Here is a 16,677-nt window from a genome sequence, read left to right as displayed (position 1 = left end):
CTTCTTGCGACCCTGTTGACTATTTTGAATGAAACGCTTGATTGTTCGATGATCACGCTTCAGAAGCTTTGCAATTTTGAGACTGCTGCATCCCTCTGCAAGATATCTCACTATTTTTGACTTTTCTGAGCCTGTCAAGTCCTTCTTTTGACCCATTTTGCCAAAGGAAAGGACGTTGCCTAATAATTATGCACACCTGATATAGGGTGTTGATGTCATTAGACCACACCCCTTCTCATTACAGAGATGCACATCACCTAATATGCTTAATTGGTAGTAGGCTTTCGAGCCTATACAGCTTGGAGTAAGACAACATGCATGAAGAGGATGATGTGGACAAAATACTCATTTGCCTAATAATTCTGCACTCCCTGTATTCCAATAGGAGTTTTGTAGTTTTTCAAGCAGACTAAAAAATATCTTTATCGGGTCACAGGTGAATTCTGTGGACATCAGCATTATAACCTCTACGATTTTTTTAATGTATGATTTCAAACTGAACTGGTGCTTATTTGTTACGATTACATGGAAAGCCACTGAAGGCTGTACAATGCACAGCTGATTTCACCGTCTAATATAATGAAGTCAGTTCCAACAGAGCTACACAAGTGACAGCCAGCTGCCAAGCATCTCACTTGTTCGGCTGTCTAATCTCAAAATTACTGACATGTCAAAATTCAAAGACTTTCACAGCAATAAAGATATTCATGAGGAATTCTGTAATTTCATGAGTGAACCTGACTGTTAAAGGTTTTAAGGTACTCCACATTCCAGATGAAGACACGGTGCTCTCAAATCTTCTCGGTAATGCGATACATGCGATTCATGTTTTTACACAATTAAGCTCAAGAGTATCTGCTAAAATTCAAACCAGCATTAGAACAGCGGTGAAAAAAAGCTGTAAGTGACTTTGACTGTGCAGTAACTGGTTTTTCCTATTTCGGAAACTGCTGCTCAGATGGGATTTTCACACACAGCCATCACAAGGTGTTGTGGGAACGGTGTAAAAAAGGGAAAAAACTGGTAAAAAAAAAAAAAAAAATGCAGTGTTGATGGCACAGGACATAAAAGAATGGCTAGGCTGTTTGGAGATCGAAAACCAACAGTAACTCAAATAACCAGTCACGGTATCCAGAGGAGCCTCTGTGTGAGTGCACAACATATCAAACCTTCGAGCAGATGGTCTTCAGCTGCAGAAAACTACACTGGGTACCATAACTGTCAGCTTAACACTGAGATTATGCTGTGTATAAGCAAAACAAAATTGGACAGTGGACAAAAAACTAAACAAATGTGATTCAGTATTCAGATGGTAAAGTTGGAATTTAGCTTAATCTAATATCTACCTTCTTGGCACACTTTGGGCCTCTTAGTGCAAACTAAGGATTGCTACCAAAGCCCCACATTAAACAGGAACAGAGCTAAATTATATAAAACCAGAGTAATGATAAGTTCTCACACTATCTGCTCTTCTCTTAATACCAGAAATATTAAGGCAACAGTTTTCCTATTTCATACTGCTAAGAAAATGGTATCTCACAGATTAGGACATTTAAGGGGAAACATTTTCTAATCAGTACTTTTAGCAGGATGGCACTCCTGTCACAAAGCTCACATTATCTCAGACTCCTCAATTTCAGTGTGTTCTTTGAGAAGTGCTTCTTCAGCGCCTTGCTGACTCTATAACACAATAATTTGAGATATTTCTAACGAGAAAAAAAAAAAGAGTAGAGAAACTTCAAATAAAAACTGGACAATGAGTATATATGTACTTTACGTTGTAATTCCATTTTGATCCCCTATTTAAACAAGAGTGTTAGAAAAATGCCCGTGTACTCTAAATACAGTCAAGTCAAGATACAATGGAAGTGCTTAACTGCTGAAAGTCTTATCACAGTCACTCAATCGACTTTTCCTCCCTAACCGTGGATCAAAGGGGTATCCATCTGCTATTACTGAGCGAATGCCATGAGCTCTTTCAGTTTGAGGATTTCTTAGACGTTATGTCTTTTTCATCCTGAAATGGAGCTTTATTTCCTCTGAGACATGCACTAAGCACAAAGCAGCACCCAATCATCCAGCAAAATAAACAAAGTATGAAACAAAGGAATGGGCATTTTAGCTTTCTCCTTCTGTCATATTAACATGCAGCATTTCACCACTTAGAAAATGCACTGGATTTGTGTCATATACAGAAGCTTTACCTGAGCAAGGGAAGGTTACAGAGGCCAAACCGAGACGACAGTTGTTGCTGATATTGACTCTTTTTTTTTTAGCTTAACCACTAAATATTCCCAAATCGAATTTTATTATTTTCTTTTTTTGTGTGTGATGTTGTTCCCTGTTTTTAATTGTGTAATTGTTGCAAATTCTGAGATACTTGCTGCTGCCTATCTTGGCCAGGCCTCCCTTGAAAAAGAGGTTTTTAATCTCAATGTGATCTTCCTGGTTAAATAAAGGTTAAATTAAAAAGGATGATTAATAAATAGATACACCAACAGCAACATAATCCTTAAATTCATGTGATATTACCTCTGTAAGACAATCTTTTTCTTGATATTCATGATCTTTCCAAAGCTATTAAAACTAGAGAGACAGATGTCTCAGTGTCTACTTTCCGAAGTTACAGCTATGATAATTAAGACTATACTGAAAAAGGAACTGAGCCGTTCCTTGGTTTGGCATAAGAACAAAGATTTCAAACCTATTTGCCATTAACAATAGATATTTGTATAACTTCTTGATATAAAAGAAGAAGAGTTTTTCAATAATCAGTAAAATAATTTTCAGCACCACATAAGCAACTTCTTATTAGAAAGATCTGGTTAATTTCTTTTGTGTTAGTAACTTCATTTAGAGCCAAAATGATTGACAAAGTTGATCAACTGGAAAAACAAGCTGACTAGAGCCTGAGTGTGATTTTTCCATGCACATTTTATAAGAACAAAGCAGCCCTCAGTCACTGACTGATCAATCAGCAATTGCTTTCAATATAGGGGAGGGACAAAAGGCCTCAAGTTTTGCTGAACAATGCATGATAAGAAGCATGCAAATACTCCACTCATATGTAAAAGGCTAAACAGTTATTTGCAATTTTTCTGCAAACATTTGAAAGGACTGTTTGTCTTTACAGTATATCATATCATGTTAAGCCAAGTACCTTGGAGAAAAGTCTCATTACTGTAGACTCCTGGAAGCTGATAAGTTATATTTTCTTTTCTTTATTTCGTCTTTCGTGTTGGGTGGGGGTTTTTGTTTGTTTGTTTGTTTGTTTGTTTTTGCTGTCCAGCTCGAAAAGACATTATTGTCTTGCAAGACAATAAATATATAAACCTATCGGCAGAAGAAAAGGATGATTTCGATGCTGCATCTTTTTTGACCAAACAAAAGCCCTGCATCCTTAGAAGATTGTCGATTTGTCTCACAGTTTGTTTGTACATAGTGTTCAGATCAGAGTAAAGAAATGACAACATAAGTTATTGAATAAAGTTTTCACTGAGGTCTCCTAAGCAAAACCACTCACTCTGCAGTAAAAAGTGTTCGGAAACTCTGAAGCATGCATTCATGCAGAATGGTGAACCTGAGGTCAAGTCTTTACAGTACAGTTCAAATATGGATGATAGGACTGTAGTCTTTAACCATTCATCCATTCAAAAATCCAGAAGAAGGCTGACACACTTTATAAATGTCCTACAGCACTCATCTTGGCCACCATAAATGGAGTCCTTTTAGTCAATAGACACCCAGCTAACAAAGACTACATCCAGTCATCATCTATCAAGTCCCACAACGGATAAAGTAGTTTGTCAAACCAATCTAATCAACTGATCTTGGTGAAACCCGTCTAAGGGCATCATCAATAACTGCATGCACGGATGGCTCCGAAAGACCTAAAGCACACAGCTACTGCCAGATGGAAGATAATCACTCTTGAACATTATCACTTTCCATTACTGGGCTGGTTTGTTTGGTATTTTTGCTACATAGTATATTGATGTCGTTATCAAACCATAAAGCTTTCATCGTGTTTCACGTCTCAGTGCCGCTCATATGAACATGATATACAGCTGACCTTCTACCGGGCACTGTTTACTCTGACACGAGTTCGGTTGGCATGTCTCAATGCATCTTGACAGACAGACAGGCTGAGGGTTGAGACTGTGATTCAACTGCTGTTTTTCGCCCAACAGTGAAGTTTGAGTTGGTGTAGCTTTTGTTTTTCCACTTCACATCTCATGTAAGTCAATGTCACCCACCTGCCCTGAGTGCAGGCCCTTACAAATGATTCCCTGCATCACAAAACACTGAATTGAGAAAATGGCATGCAAATGACCCATCCTTCAGCTGATACATCTTATGTAAGCATAAAAAAAATACACTACTAGTCCACTGGTAGTGCTATGATTTATCATGACTCCATGAATAAAAACATTAATATTTTAAGAAAGCAGGATTTGCGTGCAATATTGCCATTGATAAAAATCAGTCCCTGCACATATTTAGTGAAAGAAAAGCCTTTGTCTGACTACATCATTCATATTTATGACAACATCATCAGGTCAGATAAAGACAAGTGGCAGAGCCTGATCATCCCAGCACTGAGGTGACTACAAGTGTCCAAGCAATGTGCTGGATTAGCTAGATTCAACTCATTACCTTGAACAAATTTTAAGTTATATAGGCCACAACAGACATTCACACTTTATAGTTTAAAAAAAACAGTAAGTCAACTGGGGCTTTCCTAAAAACACTTTATGGACTCTGGAAATTTTAATTAAAGTCATTAATCCTGATCATGTTTTTATAACCACAACATCTTTGGACAAAATTACAATACATCGATTTTTTTCTGTCAAACAATGCAGTCTCCATCTTAGTAACAATCCCAACAACAATACTGCACATGTGCAAACACCCCCCGCTGCTTGCCACTCAATGAACGGGGTAGACCAACAACACCTCCAACTAAGCCATCAAATCGATATTGTTTGTCCCTGACACACGAAACAACCCAAATGTTCCTGAAGTGTTTCCCCCGGTAGCAGGTAGATGGGAAGAGGTGCCACAAGCATGCCACAATTTTGGTCAAAAAGACTATATTTTGAATCTTGTCTGTTAATGTTTCCTTTGACTGGCTCTTTACTATTGGTTAAGTTTTGTTGTCAACTGTTCTGATAACAGTTTGCCCCCAAAACACACTAGATTTACTGTTAAGAGCTTTAATGAAAAAAAAAAAAGAGATAAAAATAAGGTGAGCAAAGGTTAATAATAAAAGTTATTATATCCAGAGGTTATTTGAGCTGGGTGTTGTAGCTAGGCTGATGACTTCAAGGATCAAAAATAGTGAGAGTGATTGCCTTATCGTCCCTCGTTTGGCCATTATTGTTAATATAGTGAATATTGTTGTTATTTTTACATTCATAAATGTAATCAGCCTCACTCTGGTCTCATGTCAGTATTTCCACATTTAACCAACACTCATGTGTGGGAACTTGCACACGCGCACTAATTCATGCAACACTGCAACCTTTGAAATGAATGTGCACGTGCAGAGGCACTACTTTATCTCCTCTCCTAAACCCTTTTTTTTTTTCAATGGGCGTCTGTCTTTGTCAGTGAAAGATGTGCACTCTGTGTGTGAACAGTGAGGAATGGGGAGAAGCAGGTGAGCCATTTTACACACATTTAAAAACAAAGGGAGAAGTTCCTACAACTACAGGCCAGAGGAAAACAAGTTTTAAAAAACAACAACACAGCAACTGTTATGACTTGTTAGCTGTTCAGCTGATATCCCTCCACATATGGCCACTAATTACGATTTAATTACAGCTAAATAAGTCATTGCATGTGAACAAGGTTCTCCTGCTGATATGGCCTACCTTCTTTCTCTACATGAAAGTAGGAAAATATTCCTCAGTGTATGTGTGGGTTTCTCTCTCACCGGCATTAGTGAGACAGCACTGTTGTTGGGGTTTTTTTTGTATTTGGTCCATACAGCATGCATTATGGAGGGCAGTCAACACTACCTTAATGGGGTGTACATTTATCCTTCCCCTATTTGGCCCCAATGACAGTGGTATTGGTTATTGCCAGTAGGACAGGGTGATCGAATCTTTCAGATCTTATTCCTCCAAATAAGATATTGATAAATGGATGACAAGGCAGCGAGAGAAATAGGGCAGGGACACAGACCTCTTTTTGTTTCATAACTCAATATCAAAAGGTCACATATTCTTCCGGAACAACATAAATGTTGATTTTTACTATTTTTCAAACACGTCGTTGGCCTATTTGAAATAAGCTAGCAAAATATTAGGTTGAGCTTCATGTCAGTCTCCAATTCAGGTCAAAATTGCAGAACGCGAAAGCAATTACAATTAGTCAGCTTGATCATTTCCAATAAATAACATCATTAATGTCTGAGTGTATTTAAAATAATGCTGAATTTAAATGAATTTCCTTTAGATGTTTGTTTATTTTTAATGACTGGACTCCACTATTCTTACAGTCACATTCAGAGGATTATTCTTTAAAGCATAGATACTCTTTGGTTCAACGGGAGGCCTTTTTATGTGCAAATATTTTGCCTGTCACTGCTGCTTTTTGGTCTTACGCCAAAGAGCATCCTGGCATAAATTCTACTTTAACCCCTGACACCTATAATAAGTTGTCCTTCCACAAACCTTAAACACAAAGATTGTGCTGTTATAGGCTGTTCTAGACTATATTTGGCTGAGCTGCATTTTGTTTAACAGTAACTATGCAAAGGAAGTGTACACTTGAGCCACTTAAGATGAGGCTTTGTTCCAAAAGAAATAAAATTCTTTGAGGTACTCTTAGTGCCCTACTAAAGGATAGAAATGTCCTTGAAAAGGTTTTGACAGAAATACTCTTTGTTATTTTTTTTATTTTATTTTTTAATTTTCCACGAATGCAAGTTTTGGTTTTCCGAAAGATTACTCATCATTGTCTGGAAAATGGTGGATGGGATAAATATGACTATGGGATGAGTAAAACTTACTACTGTTGTGTTTATAGTCTCAAGAATCACTATCCAAAGTTAGTCGTGCCAATACGTACAAATAAACAAAAGCAGGCTAATACACTAGAGTGGCAGAGACGCCAAGGATAAATGGAAGAGTATCTAGACAACAGGCACAAACATTTCTAAACATTTTGGGGCATTTGGAGGAATTACTAAGCTTTATACAATCATCATATGGTTTAAATTCAAAGTAAAATACTAGGACCAAATAAATGGTCAAAGAACTCCCAAATTATACTCGGGAATGTGACAGGATGAGGTAAACTCAAAGAATCTGAAAGCCTACTAGAAAATGTTTGATTTTTGAGTGCAGTGTTGAGCCCTTTTCTGAAAATGAAATGATCAAAGAAAAAGGAGGTAGAGGATCTGTTCTCAGCTGCATAAAACAAAAATTAATTGTGAATGATGGTGGAACCGCTTCAGAAATATCTTCGAAAACAACCGGGGAAAAAAGGCTTTTCAGAAAAAAACTGTTTTGCACACTGTTTGTAAAATTTAAAATTGTGGCACTAGTGGGATTTAAAGTCACAGTTTGATATAAAGAGAACAAAACATCTTCTATTATTAAACAGAGTTAGGGTCAGCTGATATTGTTTTTGCATAAAATGATGGACAATGTGCGTTTTATGTATATTGTATTGTATGCTGTATATGTGTCAATTCTCAGTCACAAGTTTATGTTTTTATTCTTTAGCCTACATATATAACTTGCTTGAGTACTGCTTTAGTTTTACCTTGCTAGGCATGCCTAACATCTGCTCCTGACAAATAGCAGATAGCTGTAACCACAGAAAGACAGAATTGGTGCTGATTCACCCAACAAAGAAAAAAACCCTAGCACTATACCATGTAAATTACAATATGCTATTCTGTGCTACACACAGCAGGATCAATCATTCAGTACATGCAACACATGAATGCATGTGACACGTGAAGATTTAATGCTCTGCAGGCTTTAAATGGCCCACTAAACAGTCAGTTGGTTTCATGGGAAAAACTGGGTATCTTCCAGAGATAGAAAAATCAGTCACAAGAAAGAAGCACATGAGGATTACCAAAATTAAGTTGCTGAAAATAACTCTCTGTTGGAATCAGTACAGCAGCAAATGGTCTTGTAATTAACAGGTGAACTTCAGTGAATAATTTGGAAAGGATGGAAAGATCCCATAATGTTGGTTTGAGGAGTAGATGTCCTCGGCTAGAGTTCACACTCGGTGTCAGCAAGACACTGTTTAACTGTCCTTCTGCTCATGTATGTGCAACAATGTGATGATCAAAGTGTTATACTGCTTACTTGAAGAAAAGCAGGGCCAAATAAATCGACCACACTGCACAGAAACTTTAGAAAGCAGACTATGATAAATCTTTCTTTCACACATTCTTGACAGTTCTTTTTTAAAGGCACGTGAATAAATAAAAAAAGTCAGACATAAAAGCAGGTATTGTAAATATTTAACCTACAAACAACATAAGGAAACTCTCAGAAACCAATGATCAATAATTATTTGGGCAGCCTTGCTGTACATTCAATCTATTCTGCTGGGAATGCTCTCTGTATTTCAGAGTTATAAAGCTTTCAAGGTCCTCAAAGATTTAAACAGCAATAAGCTGCAGTTTTACACAAATATAGCGCACCACACCTTGAAAGAAACCTGCTACGTTGATTTTTTGTTTCACACAAAAAGCCCAAGGCGGTAAATTATCAGTTTGTGGATCGTGTGTGCATATTAAATAAATATCAAATAACACATTCACCAAAGAGTGCAGCAAAGTAAAACTTATTTCATGGAGTCAGGCTAAATTCGTGATGTTCTGCTGCTGCTGTTTCTTTGAGCTAATATAGTTTCCATCTTGTTTAAGCAGTGCTTTTGTGTGACGATCTCTTAGATGCAGCAATAGTCCTGTGAATTTCTGCTTGCAGACAACAAGACTAAGAAGAGATTTAGTTAAGGTGAGCTGGATTTTTCTGCTGTTGTTTGTCAGCTATTAAAGCATGAAATCAAGATGTGTGACCGTAAATCTCTCGAAACTCAGAAAGCACTTTAAGTATTAAAAAAGAAACTAGATTTATGCTATTTCTTATTTTGCACATCATCAAAGCGCATGAAGAGAACCTTATTCAGCACCCACATCTGTCCTGGAACAGCATGCAAAGAAACTTGGAAAAGACAACTAGAAGAAAATATGGTCAGTGACAAGATATTTTTCACAGAATCCTTGTTTTGTTGCACTGGCTCTTAACCGATCACTTCACTAGAACAGTTAATGCTTTTGTAGTGTTCCAGCCTTTAATAGGCAGCACAGCCACACATCTCCAGTGAGACTGGTGCAGGCTGATGAAGAGCACACCATACGACTTTCTGACAAACAAATCAATAAGTAAGCAGCGAATGATCTCTCATCACAGTGGCATATTCGGGAGGAGTAATTCATCTTTTTCCTAATGCATCATTGGTCAAGATTGAATAGTGCATTAAAGGCACTAAATTTTGGCCAGTGTTTCTGAGTTCAGAGGAGAAAGTCTTAACAGGACCAGCAAGACCTGTGTTAGTAGGCACAGCACAATAATATATTGTCCTTATGCATTATTTAATGGCACTGTGGGGATGATAGTGTTTGTGCACATTTCAAATTCTGTATGAGAGCATGGAGCTCCCTTAATTGGCTTGCTCAAGAGAGCCAAAGTGAAATGCTGTTCTAGTAGAAGATATTGATCAATAGGACCAGATGCAGCTGCTGAAACCATTATCTAAATCAATGTCACCTTCAGGTAAACAGCAAAATACTAGAAGCTGGAGGTTTGCTATTATTCTACACTTGTGCTTTTTTCTGGTTTACACAATGATATCACATTTCTTCATCTAAATGACCATTTAGAGGCTCTGACGCGCAGTGTCGAGTGCAACAGTTTAAGGCTGCCACATGTGGAAGGACGACTGCACAGCACTGTTTCTTGAGGGAGATAGATGTCACCAATAATATTCTGAGTCATCAGAAGGAACGGGCAACTGGCTGGTACTATGCAGTGATGCGCCTCTGCAGTTTAGATGCCATGTGCTCCATAGCAGGTTATAAGCATTTTCCCAATTGAATATTTGCGTCAGGGTTTGGCTGCTCCAGCCAGGTGGAACATACTATGCTTGGATTATAACTGCTGCATACCACTGGGATCAGCTTGACCATATTCATCCACAATATTCCTGAAGGAATTGGCTCTCTCACCACCTTATGAATTCTTTTATGAATCTGTATGCCTCTGCTAGACAGTTAGCCGCCCTCAAAATGACTATCCACTGCTTCCCTCTATATCACAACCCACAGTATCTTCTCCCTTGCACCTTGTTACTACATTTTGCATGTTACAGAGCACAAAGCAGGTCAGTCTTTAACAACCAGAGCTTCTTGTACCTACCCTTTTCATCAGTTATTTGTCAGAAAAAAACAACGGCAATGTTAACAAGTGCACTGCAGACACAGATTCACACTCCTTGACATTAAATGACAGCTCTTCTTATTGAGACTTACTACACAGATGCGAGAGGCTAAAAGCCTTCAGGGTAAAACGAGAATTGCCGCAATCATGACTTCCAAAGGTTACCAAGTCAGAATACAAATGCTCTTAAGAGATATCAAAAATGACCAAGTGCAAAAGCTACAAAGTCTTGCTACTCTGACTTCTGCACCTTTAAATTGTGCTTTTGAAATGCTTTAGCCAGTTGTCACCTGCTCTGCTTTTAAAGGCCTTTTTTTTTCAAATTCAATCTATTAACTTTTGATTGTGATGTATTTTTAGTCACACAACTAAAGTAAAAAAAAAATAATAATAACTTAGCAAATAAGAGACTATATGTGCTGCTTGTCCTTTTCACAATCACAGGGGACAGTAGCACATCCCAGCATGCAACAGCAGATTCACAGAGTACATTTTAGACAGGTCAAACGTCTAAGCTACTAAAGTCACATTCACCTTCAAACAGGCAGTGTTTAAATCTTGCTTCTTGCATGCAGACAAACCCAGGAGTTAGGACCTTCTTGTAGTGAAGGAACATCAGCTTTCTGCACAAAAACCTGTTTTGTGTCCTCAACACACTGCAGCATAATACACTGTGTGCTGATGAGCAAAAAGAAATAATGTCTACGGAATAAATTATACATCTAAAATAAGCACCAAAAGTTGTTTAACAACTTACTGCAGTGGGCATTAAGTTTAATATGTTTTTTTGCTCTTGTATTTTCTCCCTGTTGAAATCCATCATGCCGCAAAGTTCAAAAGTGTTTTATGCATCTCAAGGCCTGTATGTTATTTACCTGCGTTTCCTCCTTTGAGAGCCCCACTGCTTTTTTTGTCACTTTGTTACTCGCTCAAATATAAAATCCAAGAGCAGCTCTAGTTTAATTGCTTCAGTGCTTTGGTGGCTACTCCTTTGATCTTTGTGGCTAGTTGTAATTATGCCATTTCTCGAACCTTTTTCATGCGTCTTGAGTGCTAAATAACTTGACTTGCCTTGGGAGAAACATCTATCTCATTCTTTTGACCAATAACAACTTAATTGGTACTTTTCACTTTTCTTTACTGGTTCTTTTCTGCATGCAAAATGCAAACTTCAAGAAAAATGATCAAGAGGGTAGAGGAGTTTTCTCTAACTCTCTGACACCATTTATTTCTCTCAAGATATGCACAATATTATCCCCAAAAACTTTTCTTGCTCATTGTTTCCTTAAATAAAATGTTATGATACTGACATTTTTTTGTCGAAAAACATGTTAGTCGATGCTGGAATCAGCCCACAATATCATATGTCACCATGATACGGTACATAACTGTGGAAAGAAATGACTAAAAATCATGCCAAAAGTCACTATTTACACCACTATTTTAACTCTTAGATTGATAGCTTAGAGTATCTTGGAAAAAGTAATCTTTTCAGCAAATGTGTGCATTTTGAAAATGTCAAGCTGAGAACATGACTCACTGTAAAGGGCTATTTTAATATACCTTGTATAGAGAACAAATACATGTCTGCCCTATACAGTCTTTTATAGTCCTGAATACAGATCAATAGCTTGTGTTTGCTCTCATTCCTGCAGTGGCTGATAACCCACCACTGGTCCTGATTTCATAATGCTAACACATGACACCAGCACCATGAGCAGCTGCTGTAACACAATGCAACAGAATGGCAAGGCAGAGAGACCTCATTAATCTAACCTCTCAGCCTGCATATAGCAACCTAGAAAGCAAAATAGTAATAAAAAAAAAACTCAGCACACATGTCACTGTAACTTTCTTTTTATGGCATTACCTGCTGAGATATTAATTTGTTCTGCAGCAGTTTACTGCCCGCATTAGCATTGCTGAACATGGAAGTGTTGGCAATAATGCATGATAATGATAATGACCATCCTGTCTGATTTCATTAGGCAAACACATGACAGCAAATGCTCTGAGCTTCTGCTGTAACATCCTGCAACACGCTGACAAGTAAACTGACAAGACATGATCATCACCACTTACTGCAACGCACACAGCTAGTAAAAAAGGCATTTAACTACATAAGAACCCTGCTTCATGCACTGCTAATTCAAATCACAAATCCTATGAAGCTCAAGGGTATCAACCCTCCAAAGAAGAAACCTCATTAACCTCTGATAAAGGAGACTTCTCAAGTCTCTTATGTCAAAACTTGTATGATGCAAAGTTTTAACCAAACATCATTTCAATTTGCTTTTTGCCAAAAAACACAGGGTTAAATCTTTACTTCAAACTAAACAATAAGAGTGAGTCAAGCCCTTAAGACAGCTGTTTGTGCTCTTCTTACAATAAAAGCCTTACATGACAAATACAGTATAGTATTTTATTGCCTTTAGTCATCTGTCAGACTATGGTATAATTCCTTTATGACAACTGTTATTTTTTCACTTTACTGCAGTTGACAGCTGTGAAAAAGGTGGGTGCTCTGTCATGTAGGAACATACATGCTAAAGGAGGGTGTATACCATAGATACAGCTGGCAGTCAGTGTTTTGCAATAGCACTGCAAGCTGCAGTAACACTCACTGCCTGCCCTAATGTAGCCACACAGCTGTCCAATGTCTACATGTATCCCAGGGGAAGTCTTAGAAGGTATTGTGTGGATTAAGCAGGGCTATACGAGGAATGTTCACTTGACTTTAGTGAAAGATATTGACAATTTAACCCCACCTCAATCTAACTGATTTACAACCTCTATACCTCCATGCAGGCATCATGAGTTCTCATTTTTCCTGCAAGCTGTAACTGATGTCCTCTGAGTGATAAATAGATATTTCAGGGACAAATGCTGACCTCTGAAGCACTGTGCAAAAATTGGGATAGCCACTCCATTGAGTCTAACAAGTCAGTGATTATAAAGTAACTGGAAAATGATGAGAGGGGCTGAAAATTCCAGCTGCAACCATTATAGGCAGAATTCACTCACAGTGCCCATGAGATCATTAGAATGCTGCATCAGTGCTTCTGTATCCCTTCATCATTTCTAAACCTGATTAGCTGATTTGCCAAAACAAAGGTCAGGAGTAGAATAATATACAGTGCACACATCCTGAAAAGGCCTCTACTCATTATACAAATTCATCATCTGGCCGAATGTTTTTTAAACTTGCAAGTTAACAATACAGTTATAAGTTTCCTGATGGTTCAGGCTCTGTGGCTCCAGTGTAAGACGGTCCACTCTCTGAGCAATCAGTGCAATTTACCCTGATGGGAGAATTCCAGCAGCTGCTGCTAATTTATGAAAACTCTTGGTCTCTGAGTGGTGCTGATGCAGACACACCCGGGCCATTTCCACACGCGCTTCTGTCTGTGGGAATTCAACTCTTGTGTCACTGTTTAAGCGTCTTCATTGCAGTTAGGAGCTCTGTCAGCCCTATGACAGAGCTGTTGTGAGCCCATCGGACTCAGTCTATCAGATATATAACAGCACTAACAACCACGTGAGAACTGGATATCTCAAGTAACATGAAGACATCTCTGCCAGACAGGTTTATACCATATTATCCAGCAGATTACTGTGAATAGCCTTGAAAGACTTGCACATTATGCATCAAGATACATAAATGATTTGATAGATAGATAGATAGATACTGGAGGCCTATTATTCTATATTTAGTTTGCACAATCCATGCCGCACATCAGAGATCTGGACACCATTTAGCTCATCACATTGCACCCACGTATGTGTCACAGCTGCAAAAGTCTAATTTATATTTCTCACCAAGTCTGAGAGACTTACCAGAAGTGGAACTGGGACTAATATAGCAGAAGCCAAAGGCTTGATCCCAATGCACATGATTTCGCTGTCCACACACTTGTCTCAGCGGATAAATTCACAACGAAACTCGGATGGTGACGAGAGTTCATTTATTCCAAATTCAGGTGTAAAACCCTTCTTGTTACGCTGGTCAGGCTTGTGCTGCAAAAATCCAAGGGACCCAATGAGCGACAATCTGCTGCTTAAGTGTCATCAACAAGAGACAGTCCTTCCCAGTTACCTGCATCGGGATAAAACCCCACCTAAAATCCCAGTACGATCCGATTAGGGCTCGAAGGCAGGCAGAATATAATTAGGTTGAAATCTCTAAATCCAGAAGCTCAGGAGGGTCCGAGTGTTGCGTCCGAGCCGTCTTCAAATGGGTTAAAGCGTGAGTACGTGGTCGTAGCAGGTCCCCCGCATACGGGTTTGTAACGCGGAGGAACGATGGATTAAATTTCCAATAAATCTCACGCCTGTGATGAATTGCAGTACAGATGGTGTCGGGATGGAGAACTGCAGCACGGGGCTCTTTTTGAAGCGATAGGTTGTACTCCTGAAAAAAAAAAAGAAAAAAAGAAGCCTCACACGGTTGAAGGTTGGCGTCAAATTCGGGCTTCAAGTCAATCAAAAACAGCAAAGGTCGGAAAAGTCTCCACCAACACCGGGTTTCTGTTAATTACAGCACTACAGCGCACTTATCGTGCCTAATTTCTTGACATTTATTTACCTTCACTGTAGACGTTTGTTGCCATAACTTCCCCTATCTGAAGCGCAATGAAGGAATCCCACCCATGCACTGATACTGTTTTTTCTCGCTCTCTCTCTTTCTCCTCTAACACTATGCGTACCCATGCGAGCAATTAGTTTTCATACACGACTTGGTCCGTCCGCTCTTTCTACAAAGCAATGCGGTCGATTTCTTCGGGCTGGATGTGGCAGGAAATCTTGCTGTGTCCCAGAGAACAGGCAACCTTTGAAAATGCGCGTCTACTCTTCATGCAGGCGTCCACCTGCGTAACACGAGCCCGCTATAAAAGAATACATTTGGTCACGCCATGATGTCTGGAGCAGAGCAGAGCCAAGTGGCCAGTGGACAAATTCTTGATATCAGAGGAAACGACTGACACCTTTCATGGACAGTGCAGCACTGCAGCAATGTGATGTCATTTGAGCTCCAAACACTGGAGGCTTTTCTTTTTCTGTGGTGGTGAGGAGAAGCAAATGTTTCAACATGAAGGTGGCTTGAAATAGAGAGGGGGTGCTGTGGACTGTTTGTGATACTCCGGGATGGGCTGGTATCTCATGGTCCAGCACAACAAGATACTGCAACAGTGGACCGGAGGAGAGAGCCCTGAGGGAGGGGATTGAGGAGGTGTTGGATCATTGCTGCACTTAAAAAAAAAAAATCACACTCGCTCTCCTTATAGGCAGTAGGAGGTGTTCAGTGTCTTGCATTTGGGCTCTTAAGAATACTTCTAACCCTCTATACCTTTATTTTTTTTATTCGTATCCTTCTCAGTCTTGAACAGGCATGATAACAAGTAAAAACATGAATTCATTGACCGCCCACACACATGTCCCAGACAGCACCTACTGCTTTGCTTTCCAGTTGGGACAAACACCCCTCTTAGCCCAGATCAGCAGAAACTGGATATCCAGCCTATAGAAAAATAACATGAACATCCTCCCACCAGTAAAAAAACAATAGTTAATCCTCTCAGAGTTGCAAAAGAAAGCCAAAGACAGCCCATTCGACATAAAGCCATCATGTTTTCCAGTGTTCTTTTTTGTCCGTGTTCATCCCCCAAGAGCATTGTCTGCTTGCATGGAGGCTGCATGACATCATGAAACAAGGAATTACTGTAAGATGGACTTGGCAGTTCCTGTAAAATCCTATTGATTTAGCTGCAGGAGCATCACACGTGCTGCACAGACTTGGACACATTATACATTAAATGTTGGCTGTTAAATACCTGGCATTCAAGACCTCAGAGAAGGAGATTCACCTTTAAAGCAGATTTAAGTGTCTTCTGCAGGCTGAATTGATTAACCAAATAAAACTATCCCATCACATAAGAAAATTTAAGGTACAATGAAAGTATCTCACACAACAGGCCCCAAATGTACAACTATAATAATGTGGAAATGACAAGAAATAAAAGTATGAGAAAGAAAAGTACAATAAATAACAAGGTTAATTCTCACAGAGTACTAAAGACACCTGGAATGTCTTTAGCAATAGAACAGTGAATCTCCACACTTATTCTTTTTCTTGGCTTCAGCTGCACGTTTTATCATCTTTGTTTGGGTACTGCAACATGACAGGTGTCACAATTATCTG

At 38.9% G+C, this 16,677-nt stretch overlaps 1 protein-coding gene across 3 annotated transcripts in view; it reads right to left on the bottom strand.

The window, feature by feature from the left end:
• lrfn1 (leucine rich repeat and fibronectin type III domain containing 1) overlaps positions 1-15,557 on the bottom strand; it is a 137,895-nt gene extending 122,338 nt beyond the window's left edge. For 2 of the 3 annotated variants that reach the window (XM_084950010.1, XM_084950012.1), the window contains exon 1: positions 14,316-15,557. The gene's annotated coding sequence lies outside the window, so the exon portion shown is untranslated. The remainder of the gene's footprint in view (positions 1-14,315) is intronic. The other variant, XM_084950011.1, reaches the window with a different exon arrangement.
• Positions 15,558-16,677: the final 1,120 nt, after the last annotated feature.

Source organism: Perissodus microlepis, chromosome 14, assembly GCF_051167445.1.
Source record: "Perissodus microlepis isolate ML-2025 ecotype Zambia chromosome 14, ASM5116744v1, whole genome shotgun sequence".
In the NCBI taxonomy this organism is placed as follows: Eukaryota; Metazoa; Chordata; class Actinopteri; order Cichliformes; family Cichlidae; genus Perissodus; species Perissodus microlepis.
Note: the sequence above shows the minus strand (reverse complement) of the source record. Positions and strands in the feature narration are given on the sequence as shown.